Consider the following 5,627-nt stretch of genomic DNA (forward strand, 5'->3'; position numbering starts at 1 on the left):
TTCCCCTATGTATGGGGTTTTTTGTTCTGTTCTGTATAATATGGATTTACATTAACATTACTGTTGTGGATTTAATTCTAGGGGCACTAATATTCTTCGTTTTAAGGCAGTAAAAATGTTTTCGTTAAGTTATATACCACTGTACTCATTTTCCTGTGAGAAGAGTGAACATCTCTCACCTTTTTAGGAGGGTTTCCAGGTTTAACAATAAGCTCCCCACAACAAATCCTCAATTCCTCAAGTCCTTTACACATCAGCATATGGGTAGATTCACTCATCCCTACCCTAACAGTTAGCTGGCTTCCTAAACCGAAAACATGAAGATACAGCTATTCAGGTGCAGGACAGATTGTATAAGGGGAACTACTGGGGGTCTTTTGAAATGAAGGGGTCCAGGGCATTTACCTGGTTCACCCACTCAAACACTGGCCCTGCCCTCTAACAGTCTCAGTACACCTTCAGGAGGCACACCTGAACCCTTCTTCTATATAAAACATTTCGATGTTGCCTAGGGAGGTAAACTGGTAGAACAGAGTTTTGTGGATCCTTCATTGTCTGCAATATTATTATATTATTGTTTTTGAAAGCTTATTATTCTAGCTTTGAGACTGATGATGGTAAATTGTGAGGCTGGTAATATTTCACCACTGGGAAAACTATTTTAGATCCAGTGGCTTCTATTTTATTACTCAGCAGAATGTCCTTTTATGCTTTGTCTTTGACATCAAGATAGAATGGGTTTGCCTTTTTTGTAATATTAAATAGTTTATATTACTTTTTATTAAATGTATACAACCGTTCCTTTTTCTTACTACCGTGTTTCCCCGAAAATAAGACACTGTCTTATATATTTTTTTTGGCTCCCAAAAACACACTAGGTCTTATTTTCGGGGTAGGTCTTAAAAATAAAAAAAAACTTACCTTTCGGAAGACGCGAGCCCGAGTTCTAGGGCAGGTTTAGAAAATAGTGCTAGGTCTTACTTTCGGAGTAGGTCTTATTTTCGGGGAAACACGGTAATCAGACTGCAATATTGTAACTTTGCAGCAAATCACAAGGTGCAAGACATTTGCAACACCCAAGAGTCAACAAAGTAACTGGTGAACTTCAATAGACCCTGAACAAATGATGGTACAAATTGGAAAAACAAAAAAAAAGGCATTATCTGGAAAAGCGATGAGATACTACATACCTGGAAATCCTAATGCTTATTGCTAGCCTAAAATTACCAAATGCTACCCATTATTCTAAGCATTATCAGAGCCGTGTTTAAATGCTGCGTATTGTTTGTAATGCAGCACAACAACCCCACAACATCAGGTGATATACATATATATTACAAATTAAAAAAAAAATGCCTTTTGTGGACTTCCGCAAAAATTAAAATCTCATTTGTCTTTTAAAGGGAATGCATTTTGGGGCTGTTAATCTTCTTTTCTAGTGCCAGTAGTAGGGAAGCATCCAAAGTGAAGTTACAACCACAATACGCACAGCAAAAAGTGCCAGCAGGATGGTGTAAACTTATTGATATAGACCCCTCTACAACAAGATATTCTTGAGGCATTAAAAAAGAGATGGTTCCCCCCAAAAAAAATAATGTCTACATCAAAAATGTTAAAATTAAATTTTATTATCATCAATCAAAAAATCGTAATAGCACTTACAATGTATTTTGATATCATTTAGATTACAACCACATCATCATCAGCTGTATTCAAGCACAATTAATTTTCTCTATTTCATTAGCATGGATCTTTCATTTGTTTTAAGGAATTGTATTTAGGAAATACGTACTCATACCTAATCAACAGCAGAATGCTGAGTCCTTCTTCTCCACCTAGTAAATTGTTAGATACCCTTTTATTCTTATCAGCCCCAACTAGTTGTTGGGATCATCATATACTAATATCTGTTTTTTTCCTATGGACAGATACCTCTAATCCCAAAATCTCTAATTTCCAATAGACAAATACCTAAAATCTTATCATTATCAAATCTATCATTATAACCTCTATCATACTCCCACATTAAAATCTCAAACTGATAAAGTGTCTTTGGTGGGGATTAAGGGAACGTCCTTATTGTGATCAGAGAAGAATTACATTTCACATTGTTTCAGGTGTCCCTAAATACTGTATATGTTCCCCTCCTTCTCTTTTATTTGTTAGCATGGAGATCTGGAAACAAGGAAAAGAAACACTTGTTTTCTACGCCCGCCATACCCAGTTTTTCCATACTTTTACACATTTTTCATTTTTATTGATTTAACTGCATACATCTGAACTCTTTTTGGGCAGCGTTGTCTACAATTGCAACCATTATAACTGAAGATGGCCTTAAACGTGAATATAAAGAGACAAACCATGTGATGTGTTTTGCTAATAATTTCACAATTGTATTATATGTAATTTGAGTGTGGTATAGGTAATGAATTCAGGTCACTTTGGGAATTAAGCTTTTGAGCTTTACTTTTGTTATTAAACACAGCACATGGGTAGGTTTTAAATAACCCTTATATTAAAAATATAGAAGACTGTAAGTAAAACCAAGCAGCTCCCCACCCTTCAAACAAATGGAACATGATAGGACAATAGCACAGAATCTGCTATCGTATTTCATGTCACAGACCTTAAAGAAAAAATCTTTTGTTGCTTAATAAGACCATTCAGTTTCCATACTCCGATAACATAAGTGAGCCAATTATTGCTTAGTGTTGAGTTATTATTTTATGGCTAAACCTTTGAGGGTGCTCATTTCCTCCCAGATAAAAGGCTAACAAACCAAAAGCTAAATATAGAATATATTCCAAACAACTGTAATGTAGGATTGACGTGCCCTGCCATATGAAACTAACCACACAAATATACTTATATCTGGTCTTCAAAGTTACATTTTGTTGAAGTACTATATAGTCCGAGCAAAAAAAATTAAGAAGTCCTGAACAAGATTTAGTAAAGTAAACCTTTGCTATAGTTACAGCAGTTCACATCCAGCACAATTCTTAAAAATAAGAAGTTTCAGTAAGGATATTGAAACTGCAAGGATCTAGATTTTTTTAAATATTGCACGTTTTGTAAATTTTTTTTATTAAATAATATTGATCATTTCCTATGTCAGGACTGTTTCTGTGCAAATAAAGTCTAAGCAAAGTGCTAGGGAGCTGAAGAGCTGGAGGACACAAGTAGTGTTGGACTGAAACTAGGTAGATCACACCCTCCTTTTACTTCGTTTGAACTTTTGTGGTAAAACAGGGGGCCTGATTTATGAAAGCTCTCGAAGGCTGGAGAGAATACACATTCACTAGTGAAGCTGGGTAATCCAGCAAACCCGGAATGGATTTCTTTGCTAGTAGAAGTAATTTGCTAGCAAATGTTTTGAATCCTGGACCAGATCCATTCCTGGTTTGCTGGACCACCCAGCTTCACTAATGAAAGTGTATCCTCTCCAGCCTTGGAGAACTTTAATAAATCAGGCCCAGGGTAACAGGGATGGGTAATTTTCAGTTGTCTCTACTCTTCTAGCTACAATGCAGGTGAAGGCTTCCTGAGCTTGGCGGCTATTTTCTAATAGACCATCAGTTTTAGGTTCTCACTGTAATGAAGTCTGTTTTAGCAGATCTGAATCTTACCCATGACAATAGAATAGTGGCTTTGCTCGTCACTAAACCACATAACTAGAAGTAAAGAGATGCAGGTTATCTGTCTATGATGAGGAGGTGCCCCTCAGTTCCAGCCATTGACACTTATTCAGGAGGAGGGAGCTCAATCCTCACTGGCCCTACTAGTCACCAATCTAAAGCTAACCCTAAGCCAGCCCTTATGATTCCTCTTGACCCAGCGTGGTGATGTCAGCTAATGCATTGGGGAAGGACTAGTTGCAACCAACAACTGAGAATGGGGCTCGGCACTGCATTCTGCGATATGTATAGACTGCTGTTTGTTGTTTGTGCTGAAGATTGAAGAAGTAAAAGATAGTGGTGGGCTGTGGATGGACTATAGAGAACATTTACTGTAGTATAAGACCATGCAATAAGAAGCTGGGTAATGCGAGTTTGACTGATGCAAGTTAAGTCCTAGCCTACAGGTTTACAGTGGAGGGAATTGTTCTTTCACTTCTTATATTTATTCATCCACATGGGTGCTGCTGGAGGTGTTTCACGGCCTTGGGTGGGAGGTGGCACTATGGAGGTCTGGGGGGCACTACTTGTGTCTTACTTAGGGCACCAAAATGGCCCTGTCTCAAGCATATATAAAATATTCCTATTATAGCTATTGAAGCACATGCACAATTTAGCCCTATTCAATAGTTGCAGCCACAGGAACACATTCATCTTCCATAAATACTTTCTGATTGATTTTAGTTGTGTAACTTATTTTTATTTTATTATTTTCCTTTTATGCTCTGCGTATCCTCACAGACTCCTTAATAAAATATTGTGTTTTGTAAGGTTGCCCGTTATTGGATGGCAAAAGAAGTGGCATCTTGGATTTATAAACTGTTGCCTTTTTACCAATAAAAATGTTAGGTCTCCATTAACCAATCTATTGTCTGTGTACAGCACAGAGAACATAGACCATCACTTCTGAGGTCAGGGGTTTTCCTGTTTTGATAAAATATTGTTTTTGAAGGTTCCTTCAAAATTTGTTTACAGTTGAAGAAAAAAAAAGGGTCAAACTAGAAACTTCTGCAGATGTACTTTTGTAGGGGCAGCTAAATGAGTGGATTTTAGGATGTGGCTTGTGAATGATTCTTATACTTACTGCACATGCATGTACGGTAATTGCCTTGCATATTCCAGGACCAGAACCCTGTGATTTGGAGCATCTTCTTAACTGAATACAGAAACATTAGTAAAGGCAGTTCCAGAATCTTGCAGGAGAAGGAGACAAACCTTGCATTTCCAAAGGAAAGAAATCTCCTAGCTTAGGAATACCTAAGAAGCCCACTGGAAGAGCTCGCATATTAAGCCAAGCAAAGGAATATCTGGTCTGGGCTGATAACCTTGCTACTTCTAGTATTCAAGATGAGCAGAGCAAAATAGAGCTATATTATGTAAATTGCTCTATACACTCCATACATTTGTATATGAGAAATATATTACTACAGTAATAGTTCTAGTATTTGTTACATTATTCAATTTTTTTTACAGTGAATGTGTTTATCCTTGGAGAACAAGACAACAATAAAATTCTTTAAATGCCTGCTTCCCTAATTGCACAAACCAACATTCCTCCAACTCCTTTCTGTGCCAGGAACAAAGACCAATTCCCAAAATTTCTAGGTTAAGGGCAGGACTCTTTCACCTTCTTACATGACCGAGCTGGAGTTTGCCGCTTAGCTCCTTAGTACAGTCACATGAAGGCAGAGCGCAGCCCTGTGTAAACTCCATTTCTCAAACTGGAGCTTACACATCTTTTGGAGGCCAGAAGAAGCAATAGGGGACAGAAAAGGAGGTGAGTTGGAAGGCATTTATGTATTTAAACATTGTCATTTTACTCTCCATTGGCAAAGCACAAGTAAATTTTAGATTTATTACCAGAGTGTTGAAGTGTGGATTAGGCTTTAATAAACAAATACTTTAAATGTGCCCAGGTAATGGAAATCCAAGATCAATTTATTCTTCATTGTA

The sequence above is a fragment of the Pyxicephalus adspersus genome, chromosome 7, assembly GCF_032062135.1.
Source record: "Pyxicephalus adspersus chromosome 7, UCB_Pads_2.0, whole genome shotgun sequence".
In the NCBI taxonomy this organism is placed as follows: domain Eukaryota; kingdom Metazoa; phylum Chordata; class Amphibia; order Anura; family Pyxicephalidae; genus Pyxicephalus; species Pyxicephalus adspersus.